Source organism: Anabrus simplex, chromosome 1 (genome assembly GCF_040414725.1).
Source record: "Anabrus simplex isolate iqAnaSimp1 chromosome 1, ASM4041472v1, whole genome shotgun sequence".
Classification (NCBI taxonomy): Eukaryota; Metazoa; Arthropoda; class Insecta; order Orthoptera; family Tettigoniidae; genus Anabrus; species Anabrus simplex.
The window spans coordinates 683,639,227-683,660,994 of record NC_090265.1 but is presented as its reverse complement, the minus strand read 5'-3'; positions in this window follow the sequence as shown (position 1 = coordinate 683,660,994).

Sequence of the window (21,768 nt, the reverse complement as noted above, 5' to 3'; positions counted from 1 at the left end):
AGATGTACCTTTAAAAAAGTGTTGATATACATTATGCAAGCTAACAAATTAGTTTCCTCCTTGAATATAACGAATAAAATAAAATAAAATATAACAAAATGTAAAATCCTTAACCAAGAGGCCACAAGATCCTTCTCATCTTCTTCTTCACATCCCTTTACCCACCCCCTTCGTCCGTGACCGTTGCCTACGAGATATACAAGGCCGGGACATAGCTATTAACTAGCTGATGTACCCATGCTTCACTACGGGATTCTCAGAAAGACTGAGCTTGTGGTTTTCGTAACTGAAGTCAACATAGGTCATCACAAAAACGTCAGTAGCAATGATATCATGTAAAATACTCGATCAAATGAAAAACCCCACATTTTCTCGCTTTTAACGAACAGTACTACGGACCCGATCTAACAGTCCAAAGTTCCAGAACTGGAATGATTTGGCCGCAGACTGCCGTGAACACTCCTCTGCCATTATTCCATTAAATATGCACACTGATCATTTCAATCAGTGCCTCAGAGTGGCGATTGAATAGCCCGAACCAGTGTGTTACGTACCAGTAATATCAGAAAATTTAAGAACCAGAGGAATGACATGCTTAAGCAGAAACTTATCTAACTCCCCAGCTACTTCCCGCCAATATTCAGGCAGGCTGTTACACTCGATACGACCGGGCGAGTTGGCCGTGTGGTTAGAGGTGCGCAGCTGTGAGCTTGCGTCCGGGAGATAGTGGATTCGAACCCCACTGTCGGCAGCCTGAAGATGGTATTCCGGTGTTTCCCATTTTCACACCAGGCAAATGCTGAAGCTGTATCTTAATTAAGGTCAATGCCGCTTCTTTCACATTCCTAGCCCTTTTCTATCCCATCGTCACCAAAAGACCTATCTGTGTCGGTGCGACGTAAAGCATTTAAAAAAAATACTCGGTACGCAGCAGTAATCCTATCTATCGAAGAAGAGTGGCAACAGAAGACACACTGCCACCGCCGTCTCAATCTCTATATACTGCCTGCTCTGTGCCACGAGAATTGCGTTTACAGCGACATTGCAGATGGCAGCACTTACCGCACCCAGAGAACATGTTGGTTAGATGAGAGTTGGTCCGTAACATCAATATAAAATGAAAAATAATCTTTAACATGTTACTAATTGAGAGGATAATGCACATACAGAAACTAACATTCGACATTTGAGCTTGGCTTAAGATATAGAAACGTAAAATATTACAGTAGATATTATATTAGGATCATCCCATGCTGCATGGTACATGCCAATTTCAGAATTTTCTCGACACGAATAACGGAGCACCTTTTCCGTACTTTTCTTACTGTTATTTACCAGCAGTGGGCGCAAAAAAATTTGCACATACAGTTGGTCTATTTCGCTGACCCTTTGTTTATGACCATTTTTCAGGATACATTTTATAGCACATAATGCAGTGCGTGCGTTCGTCATGTCATTAAATCCACCACCCAATCTCACTGAACTAAATAGATCTATTGCGTCTCCAGAAAATCATCTAGCGAGAACATAAAATAACCGATTTTGTAACAGATAAGAGACACATTCCACTATAGATTTCACAGTTAGCGAGACAGCATCTGCCGTCTCATTAGTGAGACACTTCAGTTTTTCACGTTTTGATTCCAACCGAATTATTTTAACGTACTTGATGAAATCATCATTCAACCATTGTAAGTATTTTATCTGCTGGTGAATAGAAATGCACAAAATCTAGATTGTTTTTCCGAAAGGCATTACAGTAATCATTTCTGAACTACAAGGGATAGATCGGAGACTTCTAAGCCTTTAACGAGGAAGTAGGCAGCAGGACTAGATAACTTCTCTGAAATTCGGATTACAAGAAAACACAACAGTTTATTCGCGAGAGCGTGAGATTTTACAATATCTGTGCCGCATACACTTTCAACATTGACCACACAAGCAAACTTGTCACTGGTTCGGTTCTAGAGCAGTCGTACCTAATTAGCCATTTAATCAGCGATCAGTTACACTCCTGTCAGTTGGTCTGAGAGTTTTACATTCTGCTCTAAGTCTTTCCTTGGGATATCCCGACCAATACAATCAACATTTTCCATTTACGCTACCTGTCCAGAGTACTTCGTGACGGAGCTGACACAAGACCAGGAGTTCTGCCATATTCATAACCGTTTGGGATACCATTCCCCACGCCACGTAGTAGCGCGTGATTTGTTCTGACTGCCCGGATTTTGGCTTGCGAAAATTTTGGATTTGATTTTTAAAAATGGTCGTTTTTCCATTATATTTGGCTGCTTCCTTTACTTTTTTCAAACGATCAATTTCTGGGTTGTCTTCGAATTGTCTCTGTAGTCTTTTAACTTTATTATGGTTAGTCATCAGCTGTTATCGCAGTCTCAGAATTCTTGATCGTAGCCTCTAATGTCTGATTTTCTGACCTCTGCTGTCATTCTTACTCGTTAGAATATTGACTTCGATTGATACTATTTCCTGCGGTTGAAGAACATGTTTCATCACAGATTTCTTCCGAAGAAATATCTTGTCGCTGTCTGGTCTTTCGTGGAGCTATTTTTCTGGTTTGAATGTAATGGGGATAATTCGAAGACCGACTAGGCACGCTCTCTGGCTTCAATATATTTTTATTTTAGTTTTATTTTTTACCTCCATCTCTAAAATTGAGGCTTCAAACACGGGAATAATCGGATGGAATCCATTCATTACCCTTGGTTTATCCTTGCCTTGATATAGCGTTAAGCCAATTTTACCAAAGTTCTTTACTTGGGTGGATAACAGGAATCCTCACACCTGAAGAATTTGGATTTCCTGCTTTCATATGCAGAGAAGAACACAACAAGTAATCATTTTACAACCAGGGACACACACATAAATGCTTGATGCAAACGCACTGGAACACAATAACGTGGGTACGGAGATAAGTTGGGTGCGTTAGCTGGCGCCCCTAGCGGAGGTTCGTGACACTAAGAGCTCACGCTGAGAAGCACGTTAACCGCATAGCATAGAGCAGGCAGTATATAGGATTGAGACGGCGGTGCACACTGCACGTCACAACAAACAATGGTCAATGTAATGTTATTGTTGATCAATTTTAGGAGCTTTCTATATTGTAGGCCCTCATATTTAATTTTCTTTCGACTCTGTGATATTATAGCGTAGACTGTAGTTCCTTATTTTCCGATTTTACATACCGATTTTCACTAAATTCTGTTTACCCATTTTCTCGTGACTCGGCGCTGATATGGACTTAGTAACAAAAATTCAAATTCATAAATATCTTTGTGATCATAGTCGGTACGGTAACAATGTATAACACATAAACGATGGGAAATTTAATACTATATAAGTTCAGTTGAGTAGTATTTATCGATACGAACACTGATAACAAATATTTGAGGATTAAATTTTAGGCATTCCCCTAAACTACCATTTCACTCAGCATGAATAAAATAATTTATGGCCTAGATTATAGTGACTTATTCTCCGACTTTGCATACCGATTTTCATTAGGATAGGACCACTAATAACAAATATCTGAGAATTAAATTTTGACCTACCCCTAAACTATCATTTTTCTCATTGTGAATACAATTATTTATGGCGTAGATTATATCGACTTGTTACCCCGACTTTGCATACCGATTTTCATTAAGATACGATCACTAATAACATAAATATTTGAGAATTAAATTTTAGGCCTTCCCCTAAACTACCATTTCACTTTGTGTGAATAAAATTATTTATGGCCTAGATTGTAGCGACTTATTCCCCGACTTTGCATACCAATTTTCGTTAAATTCTCTACAGCTGCTTTCTCGTGATGCGTGTACAGACAGACAGACAGACAGACAGACAGACAGACAGACAGACAGACAGACAGACAGACAGACAGACAGACAGACAGACAGACAGACAGACAGACAGACAGACAGACAGACAGACAGACAGAAATTTAAAAAAATTAAAAATTGCATTTCCTTGTTACTGTGGACATGACTGATACAGAAATACAATCTTTTTTAAATTCTGAGCAATGTACAGACAAAACTCTTATTTTATATATATAGATTTGCCGGTTTGGCCGCTAGATGTCAGGTTTCTGTTCTGCTCTTGACGGACTTTAACATTGTGATGTACGGTGTAATATTGTGATGTGTTGATTTTATGCCATTTATTGTACGTATTGTTTCTGTTGATGAGTGTCCGTGAGGTTGAAGAGCATGGTGTACTGTTGTGTGCCTCTATACTACGGATACCGCTAAAAAGCAAGAAAGTGTGACGTTCCATAACTTTCCTTCGGAGTGCGGTCTAAGAGAGAAATGCAGGCAAGCTATTTCGAGGCACGAGTATGTAGCTTGCATTTTAATACATCATATTTCAGTGTAAGCATATCAATCAAGCGAATTATCCCCAACGAAGTTCGTTCTGTTTTTAGTGTACATCCTGTTCACAACAGAGAAGTGTCAAACGTAGCAAGGCTCCAGCTCCAAGAAATGACGTACTGCCATCAAAATTTAGTAAAATTTCTGATTCAGATAACGATGAACATACCATATCTTCAGCATACAACTGATCTACGTCACCCACAAACAAAAAAGAAGTACCTACCAGAATCGTTTCTATGTCAAGGAAAGGCTACGAGTATCTATGTTAAATCTAAATATATATTGATGAGATTTCAAATGCCAGATTACGGAAAACAGTCTTTATATTGAGAAGTAGGATACGGTAATGAAATCAAAAAAATGATTTAAGGTATCTGAACTTGACCAAAAAGTAAACCAAATAGAAATAATAATGGTACAAATGATCATTTAGGGGCTTTATTCCTGTTAGAACAAACTGAATCTTACAGGAAGAAAAAGTGAAAAACGGAGAAACGACGCTAATAATTTGCGTCCTCTGGCATAGGAAACAACCTACCGGCTACAGATTTGAGATCCTTGCAGTGCCAGCTGTACCACATCAGAAGATGCTGACAAATTATATAGGATTTTCTAATGGCGAAACGGGCATAACATCGCTCTCCAAGCAGCGGCTTCAATACGAATGTCGCAGCATCAGATGCGTGGAGGAAAAGGTAGGATAGTTGATAATTTATAAGATGGTGATAAAACCGAAAGTTATTTATGACCGCGATCTCGATCAGTTTATCGGATACAGTGAGGCAGAATTAGAGAAACCGAGAAGAAGTGACAAACTCGCTAATAGACTTCTCTGCTTCTTTCGTGAATTACTTATTTCATTTAAGCAAAGTGTATAAAATGCGTTGTAGAAAGTGTCATACAACTGCTCTTGGTCTACTTTTTTATCTCACATCTGTTTGGTGTCTTCTGAAATTGCTAGTTTTAATGAATTTTTGTAGGTTCTCGTACTGGAACGTGTTGCAATGAGCGGGCAAGACAGCTCAGTAAAGAGAACTCTAGCGGCGCTTGTCGGAAGTATCTCGAGGCCGAGTCTAGTGTACTATATTTCTCGGCCTTATGTATCTCGTAGGCAACGCCATGACACCCCCCAAACCCGCCAACATATCTTGACCAGAGAGAGGGCGTAACTCTCTAGGTGGGGAATGAAAACTTTTGATGTGTCCATCTTGTATTTTTGGAGCGACTCACCAGACCATCCAACACATTGTGCAGCAGTGTAGTATTACGTCATACTTGGGTGATCTGAAAGACTTTCTAACGTCGACTCCAGATGCTGTTAACTGGATAGACAAATTAACTCTCACTATATAAGTGCCATATATTGTCATTGTATACTCTGTTTTATGTCTACTTGTAATAACTTCGGTAGATGCAAAGTGGGTCTCGGGCCACAAGTGGCCACGGCTGGTCCGTGGTCCAACAGCTTTGCACTCTGACCGGCCAACCAAGATTGGCCACGGCTCTACCGTGGCTCTTCGCCTCTGCATTCGGGAGACGGAGCAGGGCTGGACCTCACAGCTGGCCCCAACCGTCAGCTGTGCTGAGAATGGTTTTCCGTGGTCTCCCATTCTCCTGCACTGAGGCGAATGTCGGAACAGTTCCTAGTATAGACCACGGCCGCCAACCCCCTCACCTTCTCCGAGCATCTCCTTCACCGTAAGAAATCTCCCGGCCTGAGGGACGGCGTCCCCGTCTAAGAGGCCCGCCTCCCCCTGGAGGGGGGAGAAGGATTGGTCTCCACCGTCGGCTGTCCTGAGAATGGTTTTCTGTGGTTTTCAATTCTCCTGCACTAAGGCGAATGCCGGGACAGTTCCTAGTATAGGCCACGGCCGCCAACCCCCTCACCTTCACTACAAATCTCCGATACAAGTCTCCTGGCCTGAGAGACGGCGTCACCGTCTAGGAGACTCACCTCCCCCTTCAGGGAAGGAATGAAAACATTTAGCAATAGTAGTAGTAACAAAACCTGGACGATAAACTGGCTAAATAAAAGAGTTCGGATTGGGGAGGAGGGGAGGGGGGCGGTTCTGGTTTTCACGTACAAGACTCCTCACACGGGTAGGCTAATGTGTATATTACTACGGGTTTTCATGTTGTAAAAATTTCTTAGCAGACAGAGTAGGGGACCTAATACCGTGAAAAACGTACTTTTAAGCAACTTCCTCAATTGTGCCGAACATTGAAGGGCTAAAACGCCCGAAAAGGTTTCAAATTGTAAGTCCTAGATAATTCTATCAAATTTAAGGGACAAATTGTGAAAATACTTCCGGCCTAAATACAGTTCCGAAAGAACAGCCCAAAATCGCTTGTTTCATTACTCATTTTCTTTTTTATTCAAATCATAGCCAAACTAACTTATTTACATAATTCTTTCTGTAATGTGTTCCTTTGTTCAATACCCTCCGGAGCTCTTTTTTTGAAAAATGTCCACACCGAATGTAGTTATAATGCCTTAAGCGCTCGTAGTGGTGCTTAAGTGAAACAATGCATAGACTCGCATTAGCGCTCGTAGTGGTGCTTAAGTGAAACAATGCATAGACTCGCATTAGCGCTCGTAGTGGTGCTTAAGTGAAACAATGCATAGACTCGCATTAGCGCTCGTAGTGGTGCTTAAGTGAAACAATGCATAGGCTCGCATTAGCGCTCGTAGTGGTGCTTAAGTGAAACAATGTATTGACTCGCATTAGCGCCCGTAGTGGTGCTTAAGTGAAATAATGCATTGATTCGCATTAGCGCTCGTAGTGGTGCTTAAGTGAAACAATGCATAGACTCGCATTAGCGCTCGTAGTGGTGCTTAAGTGAAACAATGAATAGACTCGCATTAGCGCTCGTAGTGGTGCTCAAGTGAAACAATGCATTGACTCGCATTAGCGCTCGTAGTGGTGCTTAAGTGAAACAATGCATAGACTCGCATTAGCGCTCGTAGTGGTGCTTAAGTGTAACAATGTATTGACTCGCATTAGCGCTTGTAGTGGTGCTTAAGTGAAATAATGCATAAACTCGCATTAGCGCTCGTAGGGGTAGAAACAGGCAAACTGCTAATTTAATCACCAGATAACGACGATTAAGAAAAGGATAGTAACTTTTTAGGAATAAATAAAGAATAATTTCGCATACTTTATTATATTTTATTTACCTAAAATTCGTACCTCACATCCCTAGGATGTTTTCAACACTGAGTTGCTTGCTTGAAGGGCTAGAACTGTGGATTTTTGGTTAAGCTTCCTGTTTTATTCAATATCAGAGACTTCACGAGCAGCACGACGTGAAGGAGGAGGGTAGGAGTTGAGGCACCTTGCGGCTCGCATGATCACCTGCCTCGCTAGTGATTTGTGCGCCTCACTCGAATGGTAATGAGCTCATACAGGAGACTCGTTCTGGGAGCCAACACTGTAGCATTTCCGGAATGTGCTTCACTCACTACTTTCTGCAAGTCATTCGTCATGGGTAAAGAGTCGCCCGTAACCTGCCTTGCTCCGGAGGTCGAAGGGTCGAACCACTCTCGCCCTCAAAAGGAGATACACCGCACACTCGCGGTCAGTCACGCAGAATTTAGAGTGATGTGAAGTGAGGGCATTGTCCGTCAACAACTGACTCTCAAATAATAATAATAATAATAATAATAATAATAATAATAATAATAATAATAATAATAATAATAATAATAATAATAATATATTATTGGGGTCGCAAGGCTGATTGGTGACAGTCTCAATGGCAGTTGAAATCGTGTACATCATATCTATAGTACGACGGGTAAATACATATTGTTATCACCTATTTCTTTGAAAGGATCAAGTCAATTCGTGTTTCCACAAGGACAAGGAAAAAAAACTCAAAAATTAAATAACCAACTTGAAATCAAAAAATTCACTTCACACATAACTACCTGGCAATACAAATGTTAACGGTAAACATTCTAAAACTGTCCGGGCAACGCCGGGTACTACAGCTAGTCCTGAAAAATGAATTGGACTGGTATTTATAGGATATTTACTGTACATAAATAGTCAAAACTATTAGTAGACGATTTTCATTAGTCCTCTGTATATGGTGGATGGTTCGTACCAATAAACTTCCTTACTATATGGCATTATTTATATTATTAATTATATTATAATTATATCATAGTTTATTATTATTATTTAATATTATTAAAAACTTTACTAGGATAGAAGTGTCATCACTGATAAATATATTACCTGCAGTAGACCAGATATAAGAAACAAACAAAAAATAAAACCAACCCCATAGCACTACAGCCCTTAAGGGCCTTGGCCTAGCAAGCGACCGCTGCTCAGCCTGAAGACCTGCAAATTACGAGGTCGCAGTGGTCAGTACGACGAATCCTCTCGGCCGTTATTCTTGGCTATCTAGACGGAGAAAAACAAGAAAATCTGCTTCATAATCGACATAGCCTGCCCTAATCCTCACAACCTCCAATCAACACATACGGAGAAGATATACAAGTACACAGATCTGCCCACATAAATAAAAACCATGTGGAAACACAACAAGGTTATCATTATTTCAGTAGTGATTGGGTGTAATGGTATTATACCAAAGACACTACACAGGAGCACTGAAGCACTTAATCTCCACCCTCTCACTTACAGAGAATTACAACAAGCAGCAATCCTGGCCAATTGCCTTATAGTAAGGAAGTTTATTGGTATGAACCATAACCCATATACCGAATACTATGAAAATCGTCTACTAATAGTTTTGAATATTTATGTGTAGACAATCTATATATATAAAATAAGAGTTTTGTCTATACATTGCTCAGAATTTAAAAATACTGATATTTCTGTATCGGACGAGTCCACAGTAACAAGGAAATACACTTTTTAATTTTCTGGTATTTCTGCCTGTCTGTCTATCTGTCTGTCTGTCTTCCGCGCATCACGAGAAAACGGCTGAAGAGAATTTAATGAAAATCGCTATGTAAAGTCAGGGAATGAGCCACTACAGTTCAGACTATAAATAATTGTATTCATGCTGAGCAAAATGGTAGTTTAGGGGAAGGCCTAAAATTTAATTCTCAAATATTTATGTTATTAGTGATCCTATCGATAATTACTTCATAGCTAAAGTTATATATAATTAAATTTGCTATCATTTATGTCTTATACATTTTTATTGTACCAGCAGTGATAACAGAGATACTCTAAGTCCACATCAACGCCGAGCCACGAGCAAATGGGTAAACAGAATTTAATAAAATCGGTATGTAGAGTCGGGGAAGAAAAACCTCCAGGCTAGACTATAAATACGTTTATTCACCCTGGATGAAATGGTAATTTAAGGGAAGGAGCCTAAAAATGACTTTTCAAATACCTATGTTTTGGTCCTTTCGAGAAGTACTATATAAGAAAAGTTATAGAGAATACAATTTCCGATCATTTATGTTTTATTCAGTTTTCCCGTATCGGTTTCGACTATGGTAAGAGTTGTATCTCAGAGTCGGAAGAAAATTAAATGTGAAGGCCTACAATGTCGAAAGCTCATAAAATTGATCAACAATAACATTACATTGACCATTGTTGTTGTGATGTTCTTTGTCTTTTATGCTGCCACTCATCTCCGATAGATGGGATTAGTGCTGCGTATCGAATATACCGTTGCCTACGTTATAATACAAGGCCTGGAAATAGAGCCCGTAAAACGCTATGGAAGTGGTTACACTGAAGTTCAATGCGGGGCCGCTAGGATCGCTTTCTTGCTCCCTGTCTACCAGGTTCGCGCCTTTAAACGTGTTCATTAACTGAGTTGGTTTTTGAGTGTATTATGTATTCGTCTGATGTTAAGCATTCGCAGTTCCAGTCATGGTTTATTCACGAGAAATTAAAGGTAGTGGAATTTCGTTTCACAAGTTTGCAGTGAATGTTCAATGTTCGAAACATTATACAGAGGAAGTACGCATGAGATACGAATTCAAGCTGATCGAAGTAGGCCTCTGTTCCTAAGTTTTGATCCGAGTTACGTCATAAGAATCGGGTGAACCCAAAATTTGTCACTGGACTTTTTTGTAAACAATGCTACCGTGACCGGCGATCATTTGAGAGGCATCTTCAAACTCAGAAATCTTAAATTAGGAAACCAATGAGGAAAATAATTTGCCCAACAAATTTGGCGAAAATGAATGTAGCAAGAGCTAAAAATATTGTATTTTCCCCTGAAACAATCTCTGGTTTGAAAAGTATGGAGGTGGTTTGTCCCGAGAGCATTAGATACAGTTTAAAATAAGCCATTTGTTTTGTGGAGCATTTTATGAAATTATTCGATGCGCATGACGTCTCATCACCTCACATGGGACATATTCCAGGAACGAAAACAAACGAGCATCTTTTAACCGGGCAAGTTGGTCGTACGGTTAGGGACGCGCGGCTGTGAGCTTGCATCCGGGAGATAGTGGGTTCGAATCCCACTGTCGGCAGCCCTGAAGATGGTTTTCCTTGGTTTCCCATTTTGACACAAGGCAAATGCTGGGGCTGTACCTTAATTAAGGCCACGGCCGCTTCCTTCCAACTCCTAGGCTTTTCCTATCCCATTGTCGCCATAATACCTATCTGTGTCGGTGCGACGTAAAGCCACCAGCAAAAAAAAAAAAAAAAAAAAAAAAAAAAAAAAGCATCTTTTAGTACTGAAGATGAACGCCTCAGTTGGTTAATTAATGATTTCCTGTCATATATTAAGAAACTTCAAATGCATTCAGAGAAAGTAAAAAAGATTTATGAGAGAAATGTATCAGGCATAGATCTTGACTACCTAATCCACTGTGGCCTGCGTAAAATACCTCATAAGTATACATTTGCATTATGCATTGACGAGGAACCTAACGAGCTACGACATCAAGCTCTTCTTCAGCTACCTAAGACGCCAAGCGGAATACAATGACATTATGGTTCGTGTGGCAAAAAAAAAAAAAAAAAAAAAAAAAAAACCACAGACTGTAAAGGCTGTTTAGAACAAATATCTTCTCCAGCTACTCAAAGTCCAACATTGTGTCTTATTTCTTTTCAAGATCGAGGAGGCCTCGGATACCGAAAATCATCGTCTGTGGCACTTCTGCACTGAACGACGGAATTTGTCACCTCCGCTACGCAGTACTTGCCCCGAAGAGAGTTACTTAAAGGTGTACGTATATTTTTTCGAAAGACATGTTCAACAGTGAAATTTAGTGTGGAAAGTGTAAAGGCGACAAACCACCTCTTTTTCTACTATGAACATTTCTGAGACCTCTGTTAGACAACATTGCTTTGAGCCACTCAGGTAGAAGAGAGAAAGTTTTGAAACTTGATAAGAAGCCCCTCAAAAGGAAAGTTTTGAAACTTCAATGACATATCCAAGCCAATGCAACACCGCTCTATAAATAAAGTACTGTCAATACTCGCAAAAACATTCAGTTCTTTTTATTTAGGATATAATTTACTTATTGACATATACGGCCATGCGAATGCAAGGGGGCAAGAACGCGATCCTAGCGGCTGAATGGTGAACTAGGAAGCCACCCGTTTCCACGAGTGCATTTCAAGGCCTTGTATTATAGCGTAGGCAACGGAATATACGAGACTGAAATCAACATAGGTGATAACATAGGTACAATGACGTTAGTAGCAATGTCGCGCTTAAGAGCAACGCTGTCATATGGAATACTCGATCAAATGAAAAACGAAACATTTCCTCACTTTTCATGAACAGTACTATGCTGCCGATCGAACAGTTGAAAGTTCCAGAGCTGGAATGACCAGGCCGCAAACACCTGTGAACACTCCTACTACTACCACGGCCGACTTGATCCCTCGCTGCGGGAGCTAGCTAGAGCGACGCATCACGTCGGCCGTGCTACTACTAAAGGGGGAGGTAGCAGCCGTATTCCGTTAAGTCTGAATACTGCTCATTCAAATCAGCGCGTCAGAGTAGGGATCGAATTGTTGGAATACTGTGATGAACCAGTGTGTTACGTACCCGTAGTATGAGAAAATTTATGAACCAGAGGAAAGGCATGCTACAGATGAAAGTTATCTACCTCCCCGGCTATTCCAGCCAATATTCAGGCAGTCTGTTGATTTCAGTTGAGAAAACCACTAAGACAGTCATTCTGAGGATGTAAAAAGGCAGGTGGAGAGTGAATATCTGCCATTATAATAATTCCCCAACTTAATTGTGACCGATGGTAGGCAAGATGGCCTACCATTAGAATGAAAATTCCCTAACCCAGTCTTTACTTGAGAAAAGACGTTTCGTGACTTCTCAATCGCGTTTCTGGGGTAAGGGTAAGAGCTATGGAATTTAATACAATCTTACATAGAACATGTACATTACCTAATCTAGAATTCTGTACAAAATGTAGAATTCCGTAGCGAAGCACGGGTACATCAGCTAATATCCTATAAATACCGGTCAAATTTATTTTCAACATTGTAAGTATATATGTATGGAGCATATGTACGTATGTACGAAATAGTACTTCTTTCATGTACATTGTACCGAAGAAGCACATAAACCCAACTGTAAAATTGTGAATTATATAAAAATAATAATAATAATAATAATAATAATAATAATAATAATAATAATAATAATAATAATAATAATAATAATAATAATAATGTAATTGTAATAATATAATGTAAATTGGAATAAACAATTAAAGAACGTACAATTTCGCCAATAACTTTTGGGAGAAAAAACAAAGGTGTTGAAATTAGTTGCTTGGCATTTGCAGGTGATTTTGCTATACTTCCAGAGAGACTGACAGACGCATCAACACAAATCAGTCTCTTGGAAGAAATAGCTAACAAAAGAATCTCTGTGGCAAAAATAAATTTATTACAAACAAAAAACGCTCCAAAATGTCAAATACCTAAGAGAAATATTTCAAGAAGATGGTTTAGAAAAATCTGCTGGAATGGAATTATTCCAAGGACGAATGAAAAGGAAACCCGGTCCAAGGAGGTCTGAAGAGAGAAGAATAAAGCATAGTGCAATGATGAAGGAATACTGGAAAGAACGGAAGAGGAAACATGGAAGAATGAATTGAAATTAACACGTGGTCCCTAGCAGGCCTCATCGTAAAGAATAAGGAGTATTAGAAGAAGAAAAAGAAGAAGAAGTATTCGAAGAAAAGAAGAAGAGGAAGAAGAAGAATGTAATTTTAGTATCAACCCCTCAATTCCGTTTCCGAATACAAGGTTGGGGATGAGGTGATATGAAATTATGTTGCATGTTTTTGCGGTCAGATGCCCTTCCTGATGCAAACCTCAGTATTGAAGAGCTAATTATCAATCAATCAATCAATCAATCAATCAATCAATCAATCAATCAATCAATCAATCAATCAATCAATCAATCAATCAATCAATCAGTGATCTGCAATTAGGGCTGTAGCCCAGGTGGCAGATTCCCTATCAATTGTTTACCATGCTTTAAAAAAAAAATTCTCAAAGAACTTGGAAATTTATCGAACATTTCCCTTGATAAATCATTCCATTTACTTCTTCCTCGTCCTATAAATGAATATTTGCCCCAATTTGTCCTCATGAATTGCAGCTTTATCTTCGGATCAAGATCTTTCCTACCTTTAAAAGCATTGTCCAAAGTAATTCATCAACTAATATCATTCAACACCGTTTCTCCACTGACAGATCGGAACATACGACTTAGTCGTCTTCTTACTCCCAAGTCTTCCCAACCCAAAGTTTGCAACATTTTCTACTTTGTTGGAAATCACCGACAACAAATCGTGCTGCTTCCCTTTGGATCTTTTCCATCTTTTCATATCAAGTAGTCTTAGTGTGGGTTCCATACACAAGAACCATACTCAAATTAGGGACTCACCAGAGACTTATTCACCCTCTCCTTTACATCTTTACTGAAACCCCCAAATACTTTCATAACCATGTGAAGAGATATGTGACTGTTTGCCCATTCTTCATTGTTACCAACAATAAGAAAACCGCAAATCCGATGGCTGTGCTATAAAGAGGAGTAGTAAGGCTTTGTGAAGAGTGAGGTAGTTTCTATTGTTTTCATCACTTGGCCAAGAAGTGCTATTGCTTGAATGATCGACCCCATGAGTAGCACCATTCATAACATTTGGACGCACCAGTCGTGTTCCGAATGTCATTTCCCAGCACTACCCATATCTCAGCAACTACCATACAGTATAAGACTTCAGTGGAAGCTAAATTTTTCTCTAGCCTGTGCCATGGGGCATATGTAAAAGGTTTTCGGCGACGGAAGGATGGGAAACGATTGGGAAGGTAGCGGCCGTGGCCTTAATTTACACGTTGAGTGCTACAGTGGACACCTGCTAGGCCACGGCGTACACGAGTGTCCGCGTGCAGAGGGTAAAAAAAAACAGAGCATATTTTTTTAAATTGGCGCCCAACGTGTGCTTCTCGTATCAAATTCGGAAACCAAGGAAAACCAATTTCATGGCTACTGACGGTGCGATTCGAACACATTATCTCTCGAATGCAAGCCCATAGCTGTGCGACGCTAACGGTCAAATACTTTTAATTTAGGACACTTTTACGTCAAGGAACAAGTTCCCATTACAAGTGTTTAAACGTCACATTACCTCAGGTATGCTTTAAGTGATGGTAGAATGTGAAACGTCTAGGACTGGGAAGGAAGTGATCGTGGTCTTAATTAAGGTAAAGCCTGGTGTGAAAATAGGAAACCACAGAAAACCAATATAGGGCTGCCGACTTGACGGTGGCCGACCCCGCAGTGTAGGGGTAGCGTCGCTGTCTCTTATCCGGAGGACCCGGGTTCGATTCCCAGCCAGATCGAGCATTTTTATCTGTACCGGAGGGCCGGTTCGAAGTCCATTCAGCCTACGTGATTACAATTGAGGAGCTCTCTGACGGTGGGATAGAGGCCCGGTCTAGAAAGCCAAGAATAACGGCCGAGAGGATTCGTCGTGCTGAGCGCATGACACCTCATAATCTGCAGGTCTACGCGTTGAACAGCGGTCGTTTAGTAGGTTATGGCCCTTTGGGGCTGTGCGCCATGGGGTTTGATTTGTGTTTTCACGACGCGACGGTGGGTTCAAACATTTATTTATTTATTTATTTATTTATTTATTTATTTATTTATTTATTTATTTATTTATTTATTTATTTATTTATTTAAAGTTGCACTAAGGCCGCGTGCACACCGGGCGCGCTTCGCATAGTGTGTCGCGTGTAGCGTGAAGTGCTATGCATAGCGCAAGCATGCTTGCTGTTCACACCGAAAACTGCTCTCAGCTTAGTTTGGTGCGAGGCGTTTTAGGGTGGTCACAAACTAATGCCGTTATCCAAGTACACTAGAAACAGTTTACTGATGGATAACAGTTACCTGAAATTGAAAATTAGGAAAAAGAATCGAAAGTGGGTTCATGAATTTAATGAAGAACGAATTACGGTACTTTCAGAGAATTCCATCGTTTGCATAGAGATGCAAGACTTTATCGCGATAAATTTTATGATTACTTAAGAATGACAAAAAATACCTTTGACCTTCCAAACCCTGCAACTGAAATGTGGCGTCAAGTAGCAGAGAAGTATTGGAAGAAATTAAATTTTCCGAATTATCTAGGAGCACCGTGCAGCAAACACGTGGAAATTAAATTTCCGGCTAAATCATGCTCTTTATATAATAATTATAAATAGTATTTTGCAATATTGTTACAATTAGCGTACACAATTAATCATCGTAACAAAAGTGGAGTAAATGTGTGACAAATATAATTAATAAACAGAAATATTTACTTCCAAGCCCACTACTAGCCTGCAGAGTGATATTCTTCATGTTACCACCCTCTATTGGCAAAATTATAAACCGATATGACAGAGTCTGGGAGATTCTATGCACTTTGTCACAAAGTGTCCGGCTACATGGCTAAATGGTTACCGTACTGGCCTTTGGTCACAGAGTCCCGGGTTTGATTCCCGGCAGAATCGGGAATTGTAATCATAATTAGTAAATTGCATTGGCACGGGGGCTGGGTGTATGTGTGTATTTATAATCATTTCATCCTCATCATGATGCAGGACATCTACGGGCGTCAATTCAAAAAACCTGCACCTGGCAAGCCGAACTTCTCCTCGGACACTTCCGACACTAAAATCCATACCGAATTTCCTCCTGTCACAATGTTAAGCCCAGTAAAGTGTGACAGTAGAAGTAATATTACTGCATATGTTTACTGTAGGAATGCGATAAAACTGTTGTAGATACTTAAGTCCACTTATTTTGCAAAACAGTTACATTTTTATAGTTTTTGTGTCTTGGGTTCCATATTTCTTCTCTTTGAAACACTGCATGAATAATTTCTTCTTCCATAGCTTCTGAACCATCTAGGTAACGCTAAGCAATTAACCAACACTGCACGTTGTCTGGCGCTTCGCTTCGCTGTAAGATAGGCGTTCAGTGCAGCAGAGCGCGGACGGTGTGAACACATGGATTACGAACAAAACACTGGTTATGCTTAGCGTGACGCTTAGCGTTGAGCAACACGCGACACACTATGCGAAGCGCGCTCGGTGTGCACGCGGCCTAACACATTGAAGGTTTTTAGCGGCGCAAGAATGAGAACGGGCTAGGAGTGGGAAGTAACCAGCCGTGGCCTTAATTAAAGTACAGCCCCAACATTTGGCTGGTGTGAAAATTGGGAACCACGCAAAACCATCTTCAGTTAAAATGATAAACCTTGAAGAAATAATTACAGGGTTGCCGACGCGACGGTGGGTTCAAACCCACTATCTCCCGAATGCAAGCTTACCGCTCCGCGAGATGCTATTTGCAGCCAACTTTCTCAGCAGGAACAAGGTAGGACTTTTTTGCTTTATGTCGCACCGACACAGATATGTCTTAGGTCGACGTTGGGACAGGAAAGGCCTAGGAATCGGAAGAAAGTGGCCGTGGCCTTAATTAAGGTACAGCCCCAACATTTGCCTAGCGTGAAAATGGGAAACCACAGAAAACGATCTTCAGGGCTGCCGACAGTGGGGTTCGAACCCACAATCTCCCGGATAGGAACAAGTTTAATCTAGTGTCAGTCCTACCAATTAACTCAGCTTTTCCCCCAAGTCAGTCCCTCTACGAGCCCAATTTTGCATTTTAATACCGCCTACATCAACACGCTCTATCTTCAGAGTTCCTCCTAACTTGAAGTAACATCTTGATAGAATATATAAATGTGACCAGTTTAATCCACCATTACTTATTCTGCGGCCAAAGAAGAACCGGCGCTGCCTCACATCGGGCGATTAAGAGATCTTGCAGCTCATCATGACTGGCCAATTTATAAACTTCGCGAGCAAATCGGCTATGCAAATTCTATCCCACATTTCTCTGACTCACTTTTAAGTTGATTATGGCATCATTGATGACTTTCAGTCATGTTTCCAATATTGCAGTACACAACGGGAATCAAATTTATGCGTCACCAACCGGTTATTCCCAGTTAGATCACTGGCAGGGGAGTTGAAAATCAATTGCAAAAATATAGATCAAGAAACTCGGAAACTATCAGCAGAAGACCTCTAAATATGCGAGTTTCTGATATCTCGGCGTAACTATGAATGAACACTTTATTGATCTGATTACACAAAATAAATCTAAAAAATATTTGGAGCGCTTCTTAAACGACGTCTATATACATAATTTGAACGTGTAACACAAAATTATTAGGAAACCGCGACACTAACACCTATGGGTTATACATCAAAAGAAAGGTGTCCATCTCAGGATCACTAGAAAAATATTATTTCCTTCATAAAGGGGAGACCCTACTGAGTTTTTCAGTCAAAAATGGTCCAGGAACCGAAAATGAGATTTTTCCATCAGATGATATTTCATTCCTTGTCGCGCATTGTGATGTAATTTTTTTTGCCTGTACGACCATTTTTAAATGCTTTGCGGGGTCTTTAAAATGACACGTGCACTTCAGTTTGAATGGACATGCCCACTTTCCTGCACATAAAGTGGCATAGCTCAAAGATTTTCTTGTGTTTCAACTTGATTCTTAAGTATGACGTTCAGAAATGGCTTGTGCTGCCATCTGTTATCTCATTTCAGAAATATCTTCAGATAGGAACACGTAAAGTTAAGAGCAGTACTTTATCTGAGATTTCAGTTCCAGGTAAATCTACTTTTGAGTGTCTTACATTCATTATTCACCGTAGAAACTTAATAGTTATTGTCTTGTATAATTTACACAGAAACTTGTGAAATAATGTGTTTCTATGGTAACAAGTGGGAGTTCCTTTGATTACTTCCGTGCCGGATAACATGTGGTTTGTTTATATTTTGATGTGAGATTGTTGTGTTTTGCTAAGAGATGTTTTTGTTGTATATTTTGTTTAGTTGATCAGTTTGTGTTCTTTTTTTAAAATTATAATGCATTCAGTGCCTAGTCGGTCGCTTACACCTAAACTTCGTAAGAGTAAGGAATCAAGAAGTGCAGTTTGCAATGTAAATAAACGTTGGGGTATGGTTAATTCCATAGGTGCAAGCTCTTGTGAATCTGAGGTTAATCCTGGTCTTTCATCTTGCAATGCGTATTTAGAGGTTGAAAGTGAGCCTTCAACTCCTGTTTCTTCGAGTGTCAGAAAGCTTAACTTGTTTAATGATGTAAATAGTGTTAGATCGAGTGTGGTTAGTGATGTCAATGTAATCATTCATTGTGGTGCATTGCAAAACTTGATTTCCAACCTTCAGTGTAATGAGTGTAGCAGCAAACCTTTGTGTGTGTGTGTGTGTGTGTGTGTGTGTGTGTGTGTGTGTGTGTTTATGAGGGAGAGATTTAGTTTTAGCAGCAAGATGGTGGTTAAATGTGAAAATTGTGGTTTTGTCAATTCAATTGGGTACAGTAGTCCATGTGCTAATGAGAAATCTCAGAGGCCTTCGTTTGAAATCAAAAAGAGGATGGTTGATGCTTTCATCAGTATTTGGGCTGGCCATGCAGCTATGAATAAATTTTGTCCTGCTGTTGGAATGAAGGGTATGACTGTAAGTGCTGTCGTGGAGTTCAGTATGGGTTCCCTAGCCTGTCAAAAGGTCAAAATGGCAGATGATGGCAGACAATTGAGTGAAACCACTTACAAAGTGGGTCATGAACATGACAGAGACATGAAGCGGAAAAATGCTATGAATAGTAAAGAAGACAAAAAACTGTTAGAAAGAAGCAGAAGCTGTCAAAAGCAGTTGCTGAAGAGAGAAAAAGGGCTAAGGAAGGAAAAACATATGATGCTGGGAAGTTCCGATGAAGGCATTATTATTTGACAGTTTTTTATTTATAAAACTAGCTTTTTCTCAGAACTAACAATTTCAGATGTTTAAAACGTTCCTTGCACAACAGTTTTTGCACGATTACCTTCAAACTTTGTCCACACACTCTACATTATAAGGTTCATGAAACTTAGTATCCGTTTTAAAATGTAATAATAACTTTCAGAGATATTGGGTGTGAAATCCAAATAAGTTTTTACATGGTTATGAGGTGTAGCGAGAAAAGTGGAAATAATTGTATAACCAATGGATCTTACAGCTAGGGTCTTACAGCTTTCAGGTCGTTGTGCATTGCATCGATCCATCGCTGTCTTGGTCGTCCCTTGGGCCTCTTTCCAGCGACTTCCACTGTATACGCTGACTTTGCCAATGTATTGTCTTCTGCAACACATGCCCACCTCCACCATTGCCGGTCCCAAGTCCGGGGCCTCATCTCGCAAGTGATGGGGAAGGAGGAGGGGGAGGAGTAACATCTCTGTCCATCTGGGTCCATCTGGCTCCGGATGGTAATACCCTGTAAGGGCCTCTGCCAAGGGTTACTAGGTGAAGTATGGTCAACGGTCTCACAGGCGGAAGGGGAGTTTAAAGATTTGCAATGGCGCAGAGAGCGGAAGAGCTGCCTCCAGAACTCACCAGTGGCATATGCTGACAACAAGTCGTGGGCTACCACTAGACTTAGGTTACCGCTTTTCGATAGTTTGTTTAGTAAATGTAAAGCCCAAAGCTTTCTGAGCTGCAGCTAAGTAATAGCCAACAAAGTTTTTTTACAATTGGCTTTACTTATCACTGACACAGATATGTCCTTTGGCGACGATGGAATAGGAAAGGCCTAGAAATGGGAAGGAAGCGGCCCTGGCCTTAATTAAGGTACAGCCTGGTTTGCAAATCGGAAACCACGGGAAACCATCTTTAGGGCTGCTGACAATGGGGTTCGAACCCACATTTCCCGGATGCAAGCTCACAGCTGCGCGGCCCTAACCGATGGCCAACTCGCCCGGTACGGAGTAGTCTGCTGTGTTGTCAGTGCTGTTTCACAAGCTACTGTACTGGCCTCTGCTACTGTCAATACTCAACACCTGATCAGTGGAGATTGTAGCCTAAGGTGTAGCAAATTAAAGTCCGGCTTTGTGGCGAAATGAATTGAATGCTCTTCTTTGGTCCGATGGGTGCGGTTCAATTCTCACAATCAAAATCCTCGTACTCTTATTTCCCCTGGCGTGGGGAGCAGGTGTTTAACACGTCTTCATCATTCATTTCATCCTTATTAGGTCAGCACCAATCCTATACGGTTGCCATGCGCCATTATTATTATTATTAAATTAAAATTTTGAATTTTACTACATAACCAGCAGGCGTACCCACCGTGCCCTGGTTAATTAGTTTCCTCGGGAGATCAGTAGTGGTGTCCGACCCATGATCGCAGGTTCTATTCCAAAGAACCATTGAGAACACTAAACCTGAAAAATTGCATACCTATCCTGTTAGCAGATCAATCTATGAAAAGAAAACTATATTACTCCTATAACAGTATCCTGCAGTGTGTCTGTACAGGGATGTAGAAGCAAAAGGAAGTGAAATACCAACACTCTTATCTGTAAAGACAGAAGTATGAGGTGAGGAAGTATATACGATGAGAAACGCATGATTGCTGTGGCGATCTGATGCACCGAAGCCTAGCACACCTATCCCCCGCTCCCCGCAACCATCGGGCAAACTCTAGCAAGCCGCATGAGGCGGGTCGAGGGGAGAGGGACGTAGAGCCTGGGCTGCAATGTCAGTCTCCGATGCCTTGCAATCAGAAATACGAACGACGTTTTTTCTCATTGCTTTCAAGTTTTATAAATTGAACAATGTGTCAGATGTTTACATTATAATGTGCTTTACCATTCCATCGTTCACATTTGAGGTTTGGGCTTCACCGATAGACTTGGTAGCCCTCAAGATACGCCACTGAAACTCACAATCTTGGTTGTATTTTCCTGATCTTCGGGCCACTTTAGAAATAACTTTCATCAGTCATGGAAGTGTGTCGAAGTTCTTT